General features: G+C 39.6%; 1 protein-coding gene and 1 long non-coding RNA gene across 2 annotated transcripts in view; one reads left to right on the top strand and one right to left on the bottom strand.

Moving 5' to 3' along the window:
• NECTIN1 (nectin cell adhesion molecule 1) overlaps positions 1-20,646 on the bottom strand; it is a 147,121-nt gene that overhangs the window by 97,085 nt on the left and 29,390 nt on the right. The window lies entirely within an intron of this gene.
• Positions 6,417-19,660, top strand: LOC130294625 (uncharacterized). Its single transcript, XR_008848558.1, has 3 exons — positions 6,417-6,666; positions 17,997-18,205; positions 19,533-19,660. It is a non-coding gene; the product is annotated as an uncharacterized LOC130294625 (long non-coding RNA).

Raw genomic sequence — 20,646 nt, 5'->3', positions numbered from 1 at the left:
TCTAGGGATTTTTCTTCACCTCCATTTTAATTTATGAGTGCCCTAGTCATATCCTTCCATCTACACACTAACATAACCACATGACTGGACAGGTCATTGCCAGTCACAACAGGGGGGGGCACACATCTCCTGCTGCTTTAAGCATTACAGGGCAATGGTTGGTCTACAACAACTTCAGAACGGTACAAAAATGAAGGACCTAACAAGAGATGGTGAATGCATTATTTTTAAAAGGTTCCTTTACTTTTCTGTGTATAATTCAAAAGGCAACCAGTAAATAATGTACAACTTTTAATGCACATTTCTATGGAATAGAAGTGTGATCTAAGCTGTGATTGTTATGAAAAGGCCCTTGGCTATGGTTAAACACCTTTGGTAGAGTCATTTCAAATTACCAGGTAGGATTTGAAAATGCACAATTTTATAGTCCACTTCTACATTGTACACTAAATTACATGTTAACACACCAGGCCATTAATAGTCTGTTCTCAGGCTCTCGGTGGTACAGTTAGCTTGAAAGCTGAACTGAAGCCAACAGACTGGGAAGGGCTTTGTAATATCACTTCACAATTATTCCAGCATTTATCCGTGGGAATGCAGCAGTGATAAGCTTTGCTAATAATATCAACACTATCAATGCACAGGAAATTACAGATCACTTCTGTGCCTTTTTTTTTTTTTTAGAGAAATAAAAGTATTGATAAAGGGACAGCAGTGTAAAAAAGCAGATGGTAAAAATCCTACCTGTGTCCACCACTGCATGCATAGGGAAAGCAGGTGAAAGGTTAAACAACAATGCCAACAATTCCAAAAATCTTCAAAGGACGGCTTTTAAGAGAAGGAATTGACATTAACAAAGAATTCCTATTTGCCCTTATGGAGATGACCCTTCAATGTGTGAGGATAATTTGCTAGCTGAACTTTGAACTTAAACCTAATTTATGTCACAGTAACTAATATATTACTCCAAGGGTAACAGGGTGAATGGGGGTTAAACGGTAACCAAAAGGCTCTCCTATTTTGGACACATTAGTAAAATAAAGAGCTTTTTCACACAAGTGTTTTAGCATACAGCCAAAATATGTGCAGTAAATACTGAAAGGCTGTCTTCTAAGCAGAGAACTGAACTACGCTTTGAAAAACGGATGCAAAAATCGTAAACTTGTACTTTAATGCTTCTCTGTAGACTTCAACGGGCTTTTCCATCCACTAAACACTATAGTGCAACTTTCATTTTCTGCATCAACTTGTATTTTTTATTTAGTGGGACAATAAAATTGTAAATAATAAATAAATAAAAGTGTAATAGACAGATTGATACCAGATATGTTGGGCATTCGTTGGGAATATGTTAGCATACAGGTGTTTTAAAATAAAATACATTTTATGTATAAAAATATTTTGTGTTGTTTTGCAGTTTCAATCTCATGAAGGGACTTTCATTTAACCATTTTTTAAACATTAAATTACACTTGCATACGTACGTCTGGCAGTTTATTGTGCCTAGGCGTAGAAACATGCACAATCAACTTTATAACGAACTTATCACCATGGAAATACTCTGTTGGCATGCTATAGAGCGGGAGGAGCTGAGCACATTGATATTTATCTTTGTGGGAAAAGATTCAGTGTAAAATGTTTTTTATTTATAGAAATTTCTGAAATTTCCATGCTTAGGAGTTCAGTGGGTGACCTGTCATTGAGTGACACTGGATTCCTAAGAATAGGAAAAGAATAGGAAAAGGAAAAGCAACTAATAAGTTACAAGTGGTACTGAATCTTTTTCGCACAATGATAAAGTGTCCTAGTTGACCACAATGGGAGTTGTCAGAAAGGCACTCTGAGATCAGCTTTTTGTCAGAGGACCCTTTTAAAGGGGTATTCCAGGTTTCTACATCTTATCGAATATGTAAAAGGAATAGCAAGTGGGGGCACTCACAAGGTGTGCAATGTCATCTAAGCCTATTCTATTGCTCCTTATGGACCGTCTAAACAGATATGGCAGCCCGGGGTACTCACATGTAAAAGCCACCTGCGGGGTGCATATTAGAAAAGCTGCAGTATCATAGTAATATTATATAGAGAAGGTAAAATGCACTCACCGCTAGGCTATGGCTGTCAAGCCTCTGAGAGGCCGGAAGAAGTGGGTTGATCCCGCGAAACAACCGGTGTAGCCTCCGAGCGCTCCATGCAGACGCCGACTCCACTCGTGCCCCCGGACTCCCAGGATTGACAGCCATAGCCTAGCGGTGAGTGCATATTACCTTCTCTATATAATATTTCTACATCTTATCCCCTATCCAAAGGACTGGGCTGTTTTTAGGGAGTTCTCAGGGGTGGGGCTCAAATGTCTCATTATTGTAGATTTAAATGTTGCCAAGTATGCAATGATGACTACCACCAACATCAAACCAAAGACTAAACTTAACTACATGGTGAGGCAGTATAGTACAATCCTTTTTTGCTGTCTGAGTTAGGAAAGTTAGGAGAAATAAGGAGAACGGTGGATATAGTAAGAAATTTCATCTAGCATGATGTGATGATAGCAGTAACATTGTCAAAATAAAACTGTGTGTAAAAACAAAGACAATCTGCCACCTGCCAAGAGCCTTTCCCGGGGGATACATTTTAACTTCACGGTTCTTGCTTTTCTCAACACAGACAGCACACTGAGAAAATAAAGGGTGTCATGGTGGATTGGATACGCAAAACATTTTTGTGACATTGGTTCTGTAACTGGAAGAATGACACACGAGTGGTGAGGAAGTGATGTCTTTTCCGTAGCTCATTTGTCTAAAATAGAATCCAATGTTATAAAACTATCAATTGTTCTAATACAGGACATACAGGAATACTGTATATAGACTAAAATCTAAAAAAAAGAAAAAAAAAACTAACAAATGAAAACATTCCACAATAATATATATGTATATATCATGTAAAGGGGTGTGTGACTGTGACACAGGGGTAAATAGATGGAGAGTATCACAAAAAGAGGGCAGAGACAGATGGAACAATATTCCCTGCCAAAGCTACACACTGTATAATTAATAATGCAAACTAAAGGACTAAAAGAGTAACAATGCCCTAAGAGATGTAAAGGCTGGTGCGTAGAGGTTTCACCATGTATGCAGTATTTTTGGCAGTTTTAAACCATGTATGCAGTATTTTTGGCAGTTTTAAACCATGTATGCAGTTTTTTGGCATGCAAAAGAAAAAAAAAGTTGCACAACAAGTGAATGGGGCTTATCAGGAGAAGGGGGTGAGGAATCCAGTTGTCTGACGGATTTACTATAATTTTCCCCATAAACTAGCATAAATAATAGCTGCATTTTACAATAAGGCAGCTCATGGCATAGATTTGAGTTTAAAGATCCACAACGTATTTTACGCTGCAAATCCGCCGCTGAAGGACCCCTACAGGTTGCCTTTAGATATGCCTGCTTGGAGCGGCACTACGCTGCTATGAGCAGAGACACTGCTGCGATGCGCTAATGCGTGGGTACTCGCATACATTGCGGCCGCTTCCCCTGCTCCCTGAGCTAGACCGAGAGCAGCCACGATGTGCGATTATACTGCGCATGAGCGCAGCGACTCGCACATCGCAGTGTGTCTGCTCATAGCGGCGTATTGCTGCTCCGGGCAGGCACATCTAAAGGCACTCTGTTGCGGTCCTTCGGCGGTGGATCCACAACATAAAATATATTGTGGATCCCCTCATCTGAAAGTAACCTTAGGGTATGTTCGCACATACTGTATGTAGTGCAGATTTCATGCTGAGGATTTTATGCTGAGAATGATGCTGTTAAATTAATGATAAAATCTGCAACATGAAATCCACCAGATATATCTTATATGTAAACCTAAGCTAAAGTGTATTAGAAAGCTTGTGCCTCTTTATACAGTTGATGCATTTCACAACAGTTTTCCAGATTTGGAAAAACATAGCTATTTTCCTTCACTCCTGCTACTCTTGTCCTTTAAATTGTGTGTTATATTGAAGCTTAGTTAGATTCAAGTGAATGGAGCTGAGTTGCAATGCCACATACCTGAGGATAGGTGTCATGCTCTTTTTGAAATAGAGAAACATTTTTAATCCTGAATAACCCTTTTTACAGGTGTTACGTTATGCGCTATGGCTACGTGAGCGCATGGTCCCTTTACCTGCTGCTGCCGGCAGGGCTGGGACTCGCATAGCGGGACGCGCCCGTCCGGATCTTTGTTGCCTTGTGCCTGAGAGAAAGCATTCCTGAGAGTTGCCTTACCGTGTATCTGATCCTTTTCTTTGTGACTTGACCTTGCTCCTCTGCTACCTGCCTACTGACCTCCTGCTATGTCCAGACTATGCTACTTTGCTGCTTGCCTTTACCTTCTGCTATTCTGACTATGAGCTGCCTTATCCCTCCTGTGCCTCGCATCTCCTCAGCCTCCTTTGTGGTCGAGTCGTGCCAGGGGTAGCCAGGGGTAGCGACCTGGGTGCTGCCTGCCGCATCAAGTCCAAACCGCTTTGTGGCGGGCTCTGGTGAAAACCAGTGGCACCTTAGACTCCGCTCCCTGGTACGGTCCGAGTCATCTGCCACACAGGTCCAGCGGATCCACATCCACCGGAGTTCCTGTCTTCTGAAACATGAGTGTTACAACAGATACTCTAATTAATCACCTAGATTTATTATTATTATTATCAAAGTTGATCGCAGCGTCTAAAACGAAAGTAAAAGAATACCAGCAGCTCACCGGAGCTGACCAGGACTATCGTGACAAAATTGCGATGTTCCTATCAGCTTACTGGACGACAGGAGGGTCCTCACCTGCCTCTCTGTTGTCCGATCAGCAGAGCGCCGGTTACACTGATCAGTGTATGCAACCAGAAGCCCTAATATGGGTCTGTAGGTGCAAAATTGAAAGCATTAGGATTTTTAGAAAGGAAGGAGGAAAAAGCAAAAATGCAAAAACGAAAATTTGCTGAGTCCTTAAGGTGAAAATCGGCAGAATCCCTAAGGGGTTAAAGGCCTTTTTTGGAAATGAAAGCAATCTGTTTGTACTGGCAACAGGACCACTTTACACAGATTTTGATAAATCTCCCCATTCCGTATATCTCTGTCTCTAAATAATCATTTCTTGACAAGTCTCCTTTACATCCTGGAGTAGGCATAATAGTACCTTATGAGAGTACCTTTAAAGGGGTACTCAGCCTCTAAATATTTTATCCCTTATTCAAAGGATAGGGGATAAGATGTCTGATCATGGTGGACCCGGCCGCTGGCAACCCCAACCCCTGTGATCTCCGGTGCGGCACCCCGTAATCTGATGCAAGTAGCAAACTCCTCACCGTGCTGGAAGACTAGTGACCATCGCTTTCACGTCCCCTCCATTCATGTCTATGGGAGTGGGTGTTACAGCTGTGTATCAGACATCCTTTGGATAGGGGATAAGATGTTTAGGGGTGAAGTACTTCTTTAATGCTCAATTAATTCTATAGAAATAAGACCCCTTAAATCAGTTTATGGCAGAGGGATCTAAGATATGAGAATGCATTGTGTAGACCAGACACTAGTAAACATTTCACCTATATGAAATGCTATACCTGGATTTTATGCTTATTTTATATATTCTGTCTTTTATGGGGGATAATATGTCCTTTCTTTATGAGAGAAGAATAAAGACAGTCTGCTGGAATAACATGCAATAATAATGTGTCTGAGGTTTATTTTACACTTCTATACTAAAAGAAAATAGCAGGACAGAATAACATTATTTTGTAAATGTTATTCCCAGTTTAGGACTAGGCAACAGAGGATTCAGTTAATGTAAGGTTATTGAAACAGTTTTGTGAAGTGATATTTACAGTTGTAACAGGCACATTTACCAGGATGCCATAGAGTATGGGTGGGTTTACGTTATGATAATGTACAATGTCATAGAAAGAAATTGAGATGCAACCAATCATTTAATAAAAAAGGCCTAAATGTCATAAAATAACATTATAACTTTATTTATCCATTAAATTGCATGGTGAGCCAGCACAGATGTTCCAGTGGGTGTCTCTTTACTAGAAACAAATATGTGACTGCTGCAGTCAGGTTACAGGTAGTGGCCTCAGTACAGCCAGTTAGTTGCCTCAGTACAGCCAGTTAGTGGCCTCAGTAGAGCCAGTTAGTGGCCTCAGTACAGCCAGTTAGTGGCCTCAGTACAGCCAGTTAGTGGCCTCAGTACAGCCAGTTAGTGGCCTCAGTACAGCCAGTTAGTGGCCTCAGTACAGCCAGTTAGTTGCCTCAGTACAGCCAGTTAGTGGCCTCAGTACAGCCAGTTAGTTGCCTCAGTACAGCCAGTTAGTGGCCTCAGTACAGCCAGTTAGTGGCCTCAGTACAGCCAGTTAGTTGCCTCAGTACAGCCAGTTAGTGGCCTCAGTACAGCCATTTAGTGGCCTCAGTAGAGCCAGTTAGTGGCCTCAGTACAGCCAGTTAGTGGCCTCAGTACAGCCAGTTAGTGGCCTCAGTACAGCCAGTTAGTGGCCTCAGTACAGCCAGTTAGTGGCCTCAGTACAGCCAGTTAGTGGCCTCAGCAGTCACGTGGTATACTACTCGTATCACAGCTCAGCAATAGAAGCTATAATGCTAAAAGTATGGCACATTATCTTCTGCGCTGGATCACTGCAGGATCAGACAAGTGAGTAAAGTTATTTTATGATATTTAGTCCTTTTTATTAAAAAGTATTTAAAGGGTAACTGTGATCTTAACCCCATAAGGACTAAGCCCATTTAGGCCTTAAGAACCCAGCCAATTTTAATTTTTGCACTTTCGTTTTTTCCTCCTCCCCTTCTAAAAATCATAACGCTTTTAATTTTGCTCCTACAGACTCATAGAAGGGTTGTTTTTTGCATCACCAATTGTACTTTGCAATGACCTCACTTATTTTATAACATAATCTACGGCAAAACAAAAAACAAAATTATTTGTGGGGTGAAATAAAAAAAAAACTAAAAAACACCACTTTGTAACTTTTGGGGGCTTCTGTTTCTACATAGAGCCCTTTTTCCATAAAATGACACCTTATCTTTCTTCTGTAGGCCATTCAGTTACAAAGATACCCAATTTATGTAGGTTTTATTTTATTTTACTACTTTAAAAAATTATAACTACATGCACCAACATTTGTATTTTTTAAATGCTGGCCCCTATAACTTTTTTTTTATTTTTCTGCATACGGGGCAATATGAGGGCTATATGTTTTGTGCTGTGGTCTGTAGTTTTTATCAGTACAATTTTTGTTTGATGCTACTTTTTGATCGCTTTTTATAAAAAAAAAATGTATGGTAAATGAAGTGACCAGAAATGCACAATTTTGGAATTTGGTATTCTTTTACGTACATCAACCGAGCGGTTATATTTTCATAGTTTTGACATTTACGCACATGGTGATACCACATATGATTAGTTTTATTTTTTGATTACATTATTTTATTTAAAAAATGGGAAAAGGGAAGAGGATTCAAACTTTTATTATGAAGGGGTTAATTCACTTATTAACTTTTTTTTTTAAACACTATTATTATTTTTTTTCAGTCCCCATATGATTGCATATACTGTTCAATGCTATGCCATAGCATAGCATTGATCAGTGTTATCGGTGCTCTGCTGCTCTAGCCTGCATGGCTGACTGGGAGCAGCAGAGGACCAATCAGATGGCGAGAAGGCAGGTAAGGGCCCTCCCGCCATCCTCACAGCTGATTGGAACATGGCAGTTTCACTGCGATGGTCCCGATTAGCTCCGCTGAGCTGCTGGGATCATTTTGCTTACAGTTTAGATGCCACAATCAACTTTTCTTGTGGCGTCTAAAGGGTTAATGCTGGCAATTGGACCAATCGGTGGTGCCCGGCATTAACCCTGGGTCCCGGCTGCTGATAGGGTTTAAAGCGGGCTAAGCTCTCGAACACGCTTCAATTCCCGGTAACAGGACCGTACAGGTACGCCCTGCATCCTTAAGGACTGGAATGCAAGGGAGTACCTCTAAGCCTTGCATCCATAACTGGTTAAAAGTGAGTTTTGAATCATTGATGATTGGATGTCATCCTTTGCACAGCAGTAGATGCATTTCAGAATAAGTCCCGTTTTATGCATGTGACTTGCATTGTACACAATAGTGCAGAACATAATATAAAATTACCAACATTTTAGTGCCAAAATTGAGACACTAGCAATTACATGAACCCAAGAATGCCCTTAAAATGATGAGTATGTCCTACAAATTCCCACGTAGGGTAAGCAATACAAACCCCCTGCCCTGGTTATGGTCCGACCTGCCGGACTGTTAGTCACCCTTAGGGCATGGGCCAAAGCCACACTGAAAATTTCACATTAAAAAGTGTAGATTTCGGTGCTATTTTTGATGTAGCTTTCCTGTTTTTATATGAAGCAATTTGACCCATGTACAGTGAACCCCCGACCTAAGATGGCCCCCCGACCAATGATGTATGTCGGGGCCATCGCATAAACGGCTATCCGGCAGCGCAGACTGCTTCAGCTGCCACCGGATAGCAGTTTACGGTGCCCCGTGTGGTCCGCTGACGATCACTTACCTGTCCTCGGGGCTCCGACGCGTCCTCTTCGGGATCCCCTGCATCGTCGGCGCTCTCCTTCGTCGTCATTATGTCGCTGCGCACGCCGTCCCGTCATCCAATAGGAGCGGAGTGCATAGCAACGTGATTGCGGCGACAGAGTGCGAGGATGCCGGGGAAGCAGAGGCCTTGCCAGAGCATCGGGGATACCCCGGGGACACAGCGACGGACAGCGACATCCAGGGCAGCAGTGACGAGTGGTGACGGTCTGGAGCGGCGGGAACACGTGAGTATAACCTCCAATACCAGTGGTCTTCAACCTGCAGAAAGGTCTGTGAAATGTCACCTCTTAGTGAATAACAGACGAGATGTGGATCACATTTCCTACAATGTATAACCCTGCAACATTATTTAGTACAAAATGCAAATTTCATTCAAATCATTGCTAACATTTTTGAGCCTCTAGCTAAAGAACGTGATATTGCTGTCAAGAAAATTATAGAAATATGGCCAGTTGCATACATATTTTAAGATTTTGCTTTTCAAACGAATTTATACATTTAATTATGGTTACATATGAAAGCTAGAAATAGAATCAAGCTGAAATGTAATATTAATATAATTTGCATGGCTATTATGCTTATTTATACATAATACAGTGAAAGCTTTCTGAGAAGGCCACCCAAAATTGCACTGAATAGTGGTCTTTTATAGGGGTGGTCTTCTCAAAGAAAATGGCCAGTATACATTATGTATGGTAGACTGAAAATCTAATGCACAGAATCTGGTCTGGGTAAGGGGTGGTATTCTCAAAGGGGTGGTCTTTTTTTTTTTTTTAGAGGTTTCACTGAATAAAGCAATGTATAATATTAAAATAAAGGATATATTTGAAAAGACAATATAGAAAATAACCCATTGATGATCAGAACTAATTTGATCTTGGCCGTCAGTAACAAAATCTACTTTTTGCCTGTCCAGCAAAATATTTTTTTTATAACTTCTAAACTGAACATTACATTTTAGTAATTACCGTAGCTTACAGAAGGGATGAGATTATTTAAAATTTTTGGGTAAGGAAATTATTTAAGAAGCTAGCAATATCTCAGACCGCTTCTCTTGGGTGAACCGTATTCCTTGTATTTTCCGTAGCATCAAGCATTGAGATATTTCATTCTGGTAAACTACTAGGAGACCTTTCTTCCAACATAGTTTTTCTCTGCTACTATGTCTGCAACATTTCCACCTAACTGTATTGTACAGATTTGTAATTAGATTTTCAAAATGAGGATCATGTTTTCACTCAATATTTTGGGCTGTTTGTTAAGGCATAAAATGGGGCTGCTGTTTTTTTAAAAAAAAAAAAAAACAACAACAGGGCTTTAACAGTCTTCATACCTTCCAGCCAGCAATAGCTACTGGGGACCCCCTGAGCCCTCGGGGATGTAAATTTGCATAACCGGTCTAGATGTGGGCGCCCTCTTTAGTGTGCACGCTCTCCCGTACTATTAGGAGGCGCATTGGATTATTCCTACTCTATGCTGATCTCAACTGTCGACTGTACTGACCGGCTTTCTATTAGAGAACATTTGTCCAGGCTATTTATGTTCTATTTCCACGATTGTGACGCCTTTCACCGACTTGCATTACTATACCCGTACGGGCCTCACCTGTATTCATGTCGTATTTCCCACTTTGGCTGTGTAAGGCATTCTAATGTTTGTTATCATATTTACTCATAAAATTCAATAAAGTCTTAACTTGAAAAAAAAAAAAAAAAACAGGGCAAAAATTTGCCATACTTTTTGCTATTAAGTCCGATTGAGCTCAAAAGAAAAACTGTGCATTTGTTGAAACACAAATTCACATTGCAGCAGTAATTTTTATTACTGTAAAATTAAGTGTCAGGCCCTTTTGGGGCTGTTTATGGCAGAAAATTTGGCCACTTACCTGCCATATTTTGTCACACATTTTTGGCAATTAACGGCGCAAAATATTTCCCATATGAAAACAGCTGTTTTGTGGGCTATAGCTTTTGCTAAAACACAAAATAATACAGTCAAAAAAGGCAGTAATTTAAGCTGTTTTTGTATTAAAAAAAAAATGCTCTTTTTAACTGTAAAATTATGGCACAAAAATGCTGTGTTAACATAGCCTGAAGAGGTTCTTATCAGGACTATTTACCATTGGTTACCCATGGGCCTGTGCCTAGGGCAGCACTTCAGTGAGAAAAAAAAAATAATAATAATAATTTTAATGTAGCTGCTGCTGCCTTCATTCTGTGGCATGCACATTTTACCTGCAGTTATGCAGTTGCAGCATGTTCACACCAGGTTCACACGTGCATGATGTCATGACTTTTTAACAGATCTTTTAAAGGGGTACTCCGGTGAAAAACTTTTTTCTTTTAAATCAACTGGTGGCAGAAAGTTAAACATATTTGTAAATTACTTCTATTAAAAAATCTTAATCCTTCCTGTACTTATTAGCTGCTGAATACCACAGAGGAAATTATTTTCTTTTCAGAATGCTCTCTGATGACATCACGAGCACAGTTCTCTCTGCTGACGTTATTATAATAATAATAACGCTTTATTTATTGTTGTCCTTAGTGAGATTTGAATCCAAGTCCCCAGCACTGCAAGGCAGCAGTGCTAACCACTGAGCCACCATGCTGCCTTTAGCATACATCTTGCTAAAATGGACAGAGATGTCAGCAGAGAGCACTGTGCATGTGATGTCATCAGTGTTCCAAAAAGAAAGGAATTTCCTTTGTAGCATTCAGCAGCTAATAAGTACTGGAAGGATTAAGATTTTTTAATAGAAGTAATTTACAAATATGTTTAACTTTCTGTCACCAGTTGATTTAAAATAAAAAAGGTTTTCACCGGAGTACCCCTTTAATGTACAAAATCAGATCCTAAAAAATGGATGACAAACGATTGCAAACAGAACACGCTCCTATTTACATCGATCACCATAGAATTCAAACCAACACAAATAAAGTGAAACAGTGGGGAGCAGAACAGGTAATACCTTTTCTGTTCCCCGGACATTTCTTTTAAGGCCTCGTACACATGAACGCATTTTGGGCCCGCACAAACTTTAAGTTGACAAACAGAATACAGCACCCATAGCAGTTCATAAGGCCTTTGCTGTAACTTTAGATCCCTCTGATTTTATATGGATTTCATATGAATCTGGCTTAGAGAGACTACAAAAATGCAATGATTTTCAATCACTATACGAAAACTACAAATATTCACATCTGTCCCTGACCCAGCGTGGCTCACAATCTAATTCTCCAAGATCAGACAGTGCACACAAGAATTTTTTAAGAAGCCACTATCTTGCCCTTACTCAGTAAATGTGGCACACATGAATATATATTATGGAAATAATAAGCAGAATAAAGTGAACCAAGGCCTTGCTTTCCTGGTTTTTAAGTGGACTCGTCAGCTTTTCTGTGATTAAATTCTTTTCTGGAAGGGAGGATAAAAACATAAATATGAATACAAAAATACAGTAATGTAAATGGGCCATCACATGAAAAAAATATAGCTGGAAATAGAAATAAAAATGGCGGCAGGTGCTTGTTTCCACATAAGTGACAAATAGACTGTTCAAGATGTGCTGTTCGAGATCATTAACCTGTTAAAGACAAAGGGTGTACCTGTACGCCCTGAGTCCATTCCCTTTCTATAACGCAGGGCCACGGTGATATTAACCCTTTAGACGTGGCATTCAAAATTGATCGCAGCGTCTAAAGTGAAACTAAATTACCCCTGGCTAGCTCAGTGAGCTGTTTGGGACAGCCGCTGTGAAATCGCGGCATCCCGAACAGCTGTAGGACACGAGGAGGGTCCCCCTACCTGCCTACTGGTGTCCAATCGGTAAATGACTGCTCAGTGCCTGAGATCCAGGCATGAATCATTGATCAATGGTTTCCTATGAAAAACCATTGATCAATGTAAAAGATCAGTGTGTGCAGTGTTATAGCCCCCTAAAATCATTTAATCCCTTCCCTAATAAAAGTTTGAATCACCTCCCTTTTCCCATAAAAAAAAACTGTGTAAATAAAAATAAACATATGTGGTATTGCCACGTGCAGAAATAACCGAATTATAAAAAATAGATCTTTAATTAAACTGCACGGTCAATGGCGTACGCGCAAAAAAATCCAAAGTCCAAAATAGCATATTTTTGGTCACTTTTGATATATAAAAAAAAATCTACAAAAAGCAATTAAAATGTCAGATTAATACGAAACTGGTATTGCTAAAAACTTCAGATCACGGCGCCAACAATGAGCCCTCATACCACCCCGTAGGCAGAAAAATAAAAAAGTTATAGGAGTCACAAGATGACAATTTTAAATGTATACATTTTCCTGCATGTAGTTATGATTTTTTCCAGAAGTACGACAAACCTATATAATTAGGGTATCATTTTAATCATATGGATATACAGAATAAAGAGAAGGTGTAATTTTTACCAAAAAATGTACTGCTTAGAAACGGAAGGCCCCAAAAGTTACAAAATTGTGTTTTTTCTTCAATTTTGGCACACAATGATTTTTTTTTTCAATTTCATTGTAGATTTTCTGGTAAAATGACTGATGGCATCACAAAGTAGAATTGGTGGTGCAAAAAATAAGCTATCATATGGATTTTTAGGTGCAAATTTTAAAGAGTTATGATATTTTTAAGTTAAGGAGGAAAAAATTAAAGAGCAAAAATGGAAAAACCCCTGGTCCTTAAAGGGTACTCCGCCCCTAGAGATCTTATCCCCTATCCAAAGGATAGGGGATAAGATGTCAGATTGCCACGCGAGTTCGCTCTGCACGTAATGACGGGCAATACAGGGGCCGGAGCATTGTTATGTCATGGCTCTGCCCCTCTTGACGTCACGGCCCGCCCTCTCAATACGAGTCTATGGGAGGGGGCGTGGTGTTCGTCACGCCCCTGCCATAGACTTGCATTAAGGGGGCGAGCCGTGATGTCACGAGGGGCGGAGTCATGACGTCACGCTGCTCCGTCCCCTGTATCGCCCGTCATTACGCACAGAGCGACGATTCCGGGGGTCCCCAGCAGCGGGAACACGGCGATCTGACATCTTATCCCCTATCCTTTGGATATGGGATAAGATGTCAAGGGGCGGAGTACCCCTTTAAGGGGTTGAGACTTAGGCTTTGTTCACACAACGTAAAATAAATATCAAAATATGTACATATTTTTAATCCAATATTCAGCACATTGAAAGCATATAAAAAGTGGAGACTGTTTAACAAAGTGTCCATAATTCCAATTTTGAAATTACGAAAGCATTTTTTTTTTACAGTTAAAAATTTTTTTTTAAACAGTTCTTTAATAGAAATTTATGAGTCACATGGTGCAACAATCACATGACTTGTAAGGAGAAAAACACAGGAGGTGGCTGAAGAGAAAGCAGATTTTTGTTGTGTTTTTTTTTTCAGGCTAAAAAAAACAATAAATTAAAAAAAATTGCCTACTTCTATCGGAAGCCTTATTCACACACTGTTGAGAGCCAATTTATGAGACATAAAAGGGGCAAAAAAAAACTGTACATTGGCATACCAGCAGGAAGGTACCATTACATATGCCTAAGTGTACCTGCAGCATACCCATTCATATTAATTGACCTTTGTGACCTGCATGATCGGGAAAAGGGTTAAATGTAGTCACTGATGGTCCATGAAAGTAAAAGGGCCTGCTATGGGTACACTGTGTTATATGTTGGCATACCATTCTGACGTAATCCCAATGTATACCACAGGTGTGCTATTTGGGATTTCTTGGAGTTGCAACAATTTGAAGGAGATTATTAGCAATGTTACCTTTGACCTGTTCTCCTTTACGTCAAGTAAGCGCTCCTGTTTCATCTTAATGATCCTGTATTATATAAAATAGTATGCCATGCAGTCCACTAAATGGAAAGCATTTTACTACTACAATGTTCATGAATTATGCAGCCTCTAGTTTTCATTCAAATATATTAAACTAAGCTAAAATACTACAACATACAATCAATTTTGTTCCAAAGGGCAGTGTCACAGGGAATTTGATGGATGGTTTGCTAATTAAAGGGCATGATTTTCTGCAGAAGATACTTCAATTTGTAATATTCATCAGTCGAAATCCAGAATATTTTGACCTATCAAAATTATACATTTTTTGCAAATTACTGGGCTGTCAAACTACCAGCTTGTAATAGTCACTGTGCGAATTTTAGATTGTAGCCATATTGAATGCCCTACAATCAAGCTTTATTGTAAATAGCATAGAACAGTCTTGTTGTTAATGTGAAAGTATGTTCATCTTATTTTGCTTACCACTATTTGATATTAGAAAGTGCTTTTTATCTTCATAGCAAAGGGCAAACGTAGAAAAAGATGTCCCAAGTTGGACCATTATTGAATTCAATCTGCCTTATAAAACATTGAATGGAATTACTATCTGTATTCTATATACAACAGGTCAAAATAGTGTGTCCTGCATTGTACAGAGGTCAGCAGAAAGCTCTCAATACCATTACATGGCTGAGAGACTATACTGGAAATGTAGGTTTTGATTGTCTTCGTTGCCATTTTTCCTCTACTTTATTTGCTGTGTTAGACCGGTGTCATGCTAGATATTAAAAAGAATAAGTCACAGTAGGACAATTTCCTCTCTCAGTGAATCATGTCACACCGAGACTTGGGAGCTTTCTATTCTACAGTGTCTTAGCAAAAGTCTTTAAATGGTTATTTGACAAGTATTAAAAATTCTACTGTTTCCTGACAGTGGTGGCAACAGGACATGATTGTCAGTGTGCTGTCACCCACTTATCCCCAGAACTGTCTTGTTGTACAGTTATACATCAATCACCCCTGCATCTCTATTTAAGGGGCTGTCTGGCTTGCAAAACTATTTTAAAAAACAGCATTAGAGGTTTTTGATTAAATGGAGGTGTAAGTCTTCTTCAGGGCTACAAAAATTGTCTTCTCATCTTGGCAACTGGGCACAATAATGCAGTACACAAACTGCCCATAGGATTAATGTGGCAGTGTGCTATGCTCCCCCTCCTCCCTCCAAGGGTGTTCAGCTGAGAAACTCAACATTTACTACTAGGATTTCAAACATGGTATAGCTCATTCTTGGGGGTTTCAATTAACCTTATTTTAGGTGGAATTTTAAAAGCTACATTAGTGCTGCTGAATTGGCTCTTGTTCTTAGATGGATACTACTCAAATCATGACTCTATCACCATTCACCATGTCACATGAAGCTGGGACTGGTGCAGCAATTTGTTAAAGCTTTTAAAAAAAAATGGCAATTGCATCAAATAAATTTTTCCTAAAATTCCTCAACCAATAACCATTTCATAAAAAAGTTTAGATGATGTTAAAGTTTTTGCCTGCTGCAGGTATATCTTAGTTGCTAAGAACTTTTTTGGTAGACCCAAAGCAAACAGTTATGAACATGTGTACTTGCTGCAAAATGTTTAAAGGGGTACTCCGCCCCTGGATAGGGGATAAGATGTTAGATCGCTGCGGTCCCGCTGCTGGGGACCCCGGGGATCGCCACTGCAGCACCCCGCCATCATTACTGCACAGAGCGAGTTCGCTCTGTGCGTAATGACGGGCAATACAGGGGCCGGAGCAGCGTGACATCATGGCTCCGCCCCTCATGACATCACGGCCCATCCCCTTAATGAAAGTCTATGGCAGGGGGCGTGACGACCGCCACGCCCCCTTCCCATAGACTTGTATTGACGGGGGCGGGCCGTGACATCACGAGGGGCGGAGGCGTGACGTAACGATGCTCCGGCCCCTGTATTGCCCGTCATTACGAGCAGAGCGATCTCGCTCTGCACAGTAATGATAGCGGGGTGCTGCAGGAGCGATCCCCGGGGTCCCCAGCAGCGGGACCCCGGCGATCTGACATCTTATCCCTATCCTTTGGATAGGGGGTAAGATGTCTAGTGGCGGAATACCCCTTTAAAGAATTATGAACTGCTATGAGAAAAAGAACACTTTATCCATAGCCACTTCAAATTTCCAGATAATCTGGCAATATAAAAGGTCCTGTAAACATGAGCAGGACTGGTTAACCATCTAATGTGTATGGGGACATGCCAACTTTACCCCAACAAATTATGTCTGCCATGTTGGATTTAAATTGCATGCCTCAAACATATCTGGCAGCTACCTAACCCTTTTCATTCCATTGAAAATGTATGAACTTTTAGCCAAATTATATGTGTGTGTATATGAGGAGATGAGGAGAATTAACCAACAACTATTGAAGATGTCTGGCCAACTTTAGTGATGAACAAGGGGAGAGGCTTCATCAGGATTCACATATTTGAATGTGCTTACTTTGTTGTTGAGTTACTATACCAAATGCAATGACAATTGGTGCAGTGGATATTGTTAATTTGACTTAGACACCATGCTGTCTATGTGCAACTGGAAAAAAGTTATACACCCCAAACGTGTAATTTTAAGACTATATCAAATAAAGAATTCTAAAGTTACAATGGATTTATTTTTGTTTAAACATTTTAGTAAGTTGGCTAAAACAAACAAAATTTCAAAAAGGAAAATATAGAATAACATTTGAGACGTGTTCTATTAGCAAATGGGATTGAGTATACTATATTGTAGTGCGAATCACGTGTGAACACTGCTAACTAACAATGTCACCAAATGATTCCAATAGCAACACAACATAAAAGGGGGGAATGTGACAATAGCGAGACAAAAAAGGAATGGTAAAAAAGAAAGGGGAGAGAGAGGGGAAAAAAAGAACACTGCAGTATTTCACTGAATGAGCCTATGTTACTACAGTTAGGAGTTTTCTGATAGCTACATTATGACTCCCAAAGAGTAAGTAACTGAGTGGGATCATCTTAGTCCATACTCCTCTCTCACTAAAAGTACAAGTAGGCCCTTCCACTTGGGTGGGATGAGGTATAGAAGCTAATTATACTCCTACCCCCTCCCCAGACAGATTTTGCAAACATAAATTTTAGTTTCCTAAACAGAACGGCCAGGGGTAGTATTAGGAGGACTTGAAAGATGTAAGGAAATCTAGGAAGCACATCCTTCCAAATTAAATAAGAGTCTTACTGTTATATTGTCTCATGTCCTTCCGTAAGAATACTAAAGTTCTATTCGCTACATAGTGGTACTTCTATCTGGATTTGTGCTGGCCAAAAGTTAAAACATCTCCTATACCCAACAAGGAAGTTTGTGGTTACCATGTTTGTTCCCTACAAAAAGACTCTAAACAATGTGGGCAACTATTCTACTTAGATCTACTTGACTTAATACTTGAAAGAATTTTTTTTTAATAAAGGAAAGAAACGGATATAAATTATGTCAATACTAATAGCAATTAACAGAAGAAAACTATATTTATCTGTGCTTTATGTTCCAGATAAAAATGTTCTTTGAGTATTGGAAACACTTAAATTAAAGCACTAGACAGGAAGAGCCGAGAGCTGATGGAAGCTTTCCTGAATTACTTGCTGTTTTTGTCCTTCACTGTTCTAAGAGGTCATGGCTTACTAAAGCTGGTGTACCAACTTGGCAGGACTAGAAGTGGTGAGATAATGTGTTCAATAGCCAAGGACAGGGAGTGTACAGGTGAGTCAGGATGAGGTAATGCATGACACACTGAAACGTCCTACACTACACACCAATTTCATTGAGACATACTAGGCTGCACAGTCTTAAAGCATAGATGAAAAATACTTTCAGTGTAGGAGATTAATGTCCTTTTATAAACAAAAAGCAACAATATTCTTATTTTGTGTGTAATTTTAATGTTAACATTTTCCTTGTTTTAGTTGCTAGAACACTTAATGTATACCTGACTAGAGTCTAGTTATACATAATAACTAGATCTGATAATGCTGGAATGTTTACAAAAGCAGAATTGGCTCAGAACAGGTGAGAGACAGTGACCTCATGGTCACTGCATTTCACCAAGTCATATGACAACTCCTGGGTCACAATTTTAAGAGAAAAATTTAAAGTTAGACAGTGGAAGAACAGGTTATTTCAGGAAAGCAGGCCGATGCTGTGGAGCAACTAACTGTCAAATTTGATGCAGACATTTTCCTTAGCAAATCTACTGGGAAATCTACAGGATAAGTCTTCACCAAATCATAAAGATATTGGTGCCGATTTTAAATTGAATGGTGGTGGTGGTGGTAGGGGGTGTTATGGGGCTTTGTAGTTCCATCTGACCTTACTTTTCTTATGGGCTTTGTTTGGCTGCATTTTGTGCAGTGACTGTATGGGGGAGCACACATTTAATAATAAGTCATTGCACTAAACACAGCCCATATGAAATATCTACCTATCTGACAAATCTGTCAGATTCACCTAATCAGATCCTGAGAATTACTCATCTCTGGCTGTAAGAAATTATAATTGTTGTAATACTATGTCAATTTTAAACAAAATTGTTACAAAAAGAATATTTCCAATGTTTCTCAACTGGTTATACATTTGCTTTTCTCAAATTTAATGGGTTATACTGATGTTGCTCTATGAGCAGAGAAATCTTCAAATTGTAATGACAGACACTGTTGAACCTCCAGTTGTAGACTGTACCCATATTGAACCATGTTTTTTTTTTTCTTTACTGCTTACTGGATGCACTTTATTGGATTGGATGCATTTCATGGGTAAGACATACATAAACTGAATGAAACTAAATAAATAGGCTGACGTACATGAGACTGCCACTTAGGGAATGAATTGGGACAGAATTTGTAGAAAACTTCAGCATATCTTATTCTTAGTTTTTCAACCTTATCAATGTACTCTTTAGAAATGCCTTTAGACGTTCATTTAGTTTCTGCAATCCCTTCTCCGAAACTTAAATGTAATTGCATTAATTTTCTATAACTATATAATTCCAATAATATAAAATAATTCTGAAACTGTTATTCCTGTGCATAAGGTCACTCACAGCTCTGCAAAGAATCCTGTGGAAACAAGAACATCCCCTCAGATGAGTAGAACACGCAGGTCTAATAACTTTACAAATAAATTCTGGTGGTATTGGCTGATGGTACCGACAATTAGGCAATTTATTAGACTGTTTCTGTGTTTCAGAGGATAAATTAAAATGTATAGATCTGTATTCTGTCTTTTATGGATCATGTTCACAGGGCTCAGGTGCACATTGCATCAGATACCCAGTATGTGGTGTGAATTGATAGATTCCATTTCTTTTCTTCTGGTGACTCAAATCTACGTAAATGAATCATATGTGAGTCAGCGCACGCGTTTCTAGTTAAGACGCTGCCTCTCTCATTCACGACTCCCACAAGTGGATGCCATAAATCCACATAGCACACCCCTATGCTTTTTTTATCTATCCCTTTCGTATATATAAATTAATCTCTTCTTCTGCATCCTAGCCTTACAACTTATTTTCTTTGCTTGAAGCTGGCTCTGTTCTTCTCCAATTATCCCTACCACTCCCTAGTAAGTGATGCCTTCAACAGCAAACCTTTATAGAGGCTACTCCACCGAGACAGTGATTGACCGGCAATAATTCCGTACTCTGGTTAACCAAACTAGATCACTCTCTTAAGTGGTGTGTGGTTTACTGGTGACATATAACTTAATTAATAATTACATTTCCAAAGGGGATGACAAAAGCTATGGCTGCATTACATGTGTTCACAACATTAAGCTCGTGTGGGTAGTCTGGTGGGTAAAACACTGGTGATAGTTGTGCTTTAAAGCCTGAACTATGGACATCATAAAACAGGGACAGACTCCCTATGTACAGTGATGTATGATACACTGTAACACACTGCATAGTTTCAGAGTAAAAGTTATCAAAGTTATAAATCTGGCTGAAAACTGGGATCCAAGTTGGTCCCCGGCAGCTTCTTCCTGCCCCTCTGATTGATAGATCTCTTCATTTATGTACAGTTCACTATTAATCAATAAAGGCTGATGGGACCCCCCCCCCCCAGTGATTGGAGTCCCATTTATAGCTGGCAAAAATCACTCTTTAAAAACAAACAACAACAACAAAAAAATAGATAAGCTGCTGACAG

The sequence above is a fragment of the Hyla sarda genome, chromosome 10 (genome assembly GCF_029499605.1).
Source record: "Hyla sarda isolate aHylSar1 chromosome 10, aHylSar1.hap1, whole genome shotgun sequence".
In the NCBI taxonomy this organism is placed as follows: domain Eukaryota; kingdom Metazoa; phylum Chordata; class Amphibia; order Anura; family Hylidae; genus Hyla; species Hyla sarda.
This window is presented reverse-complemented; position numbering and strand designations above follow the sequence as displayed.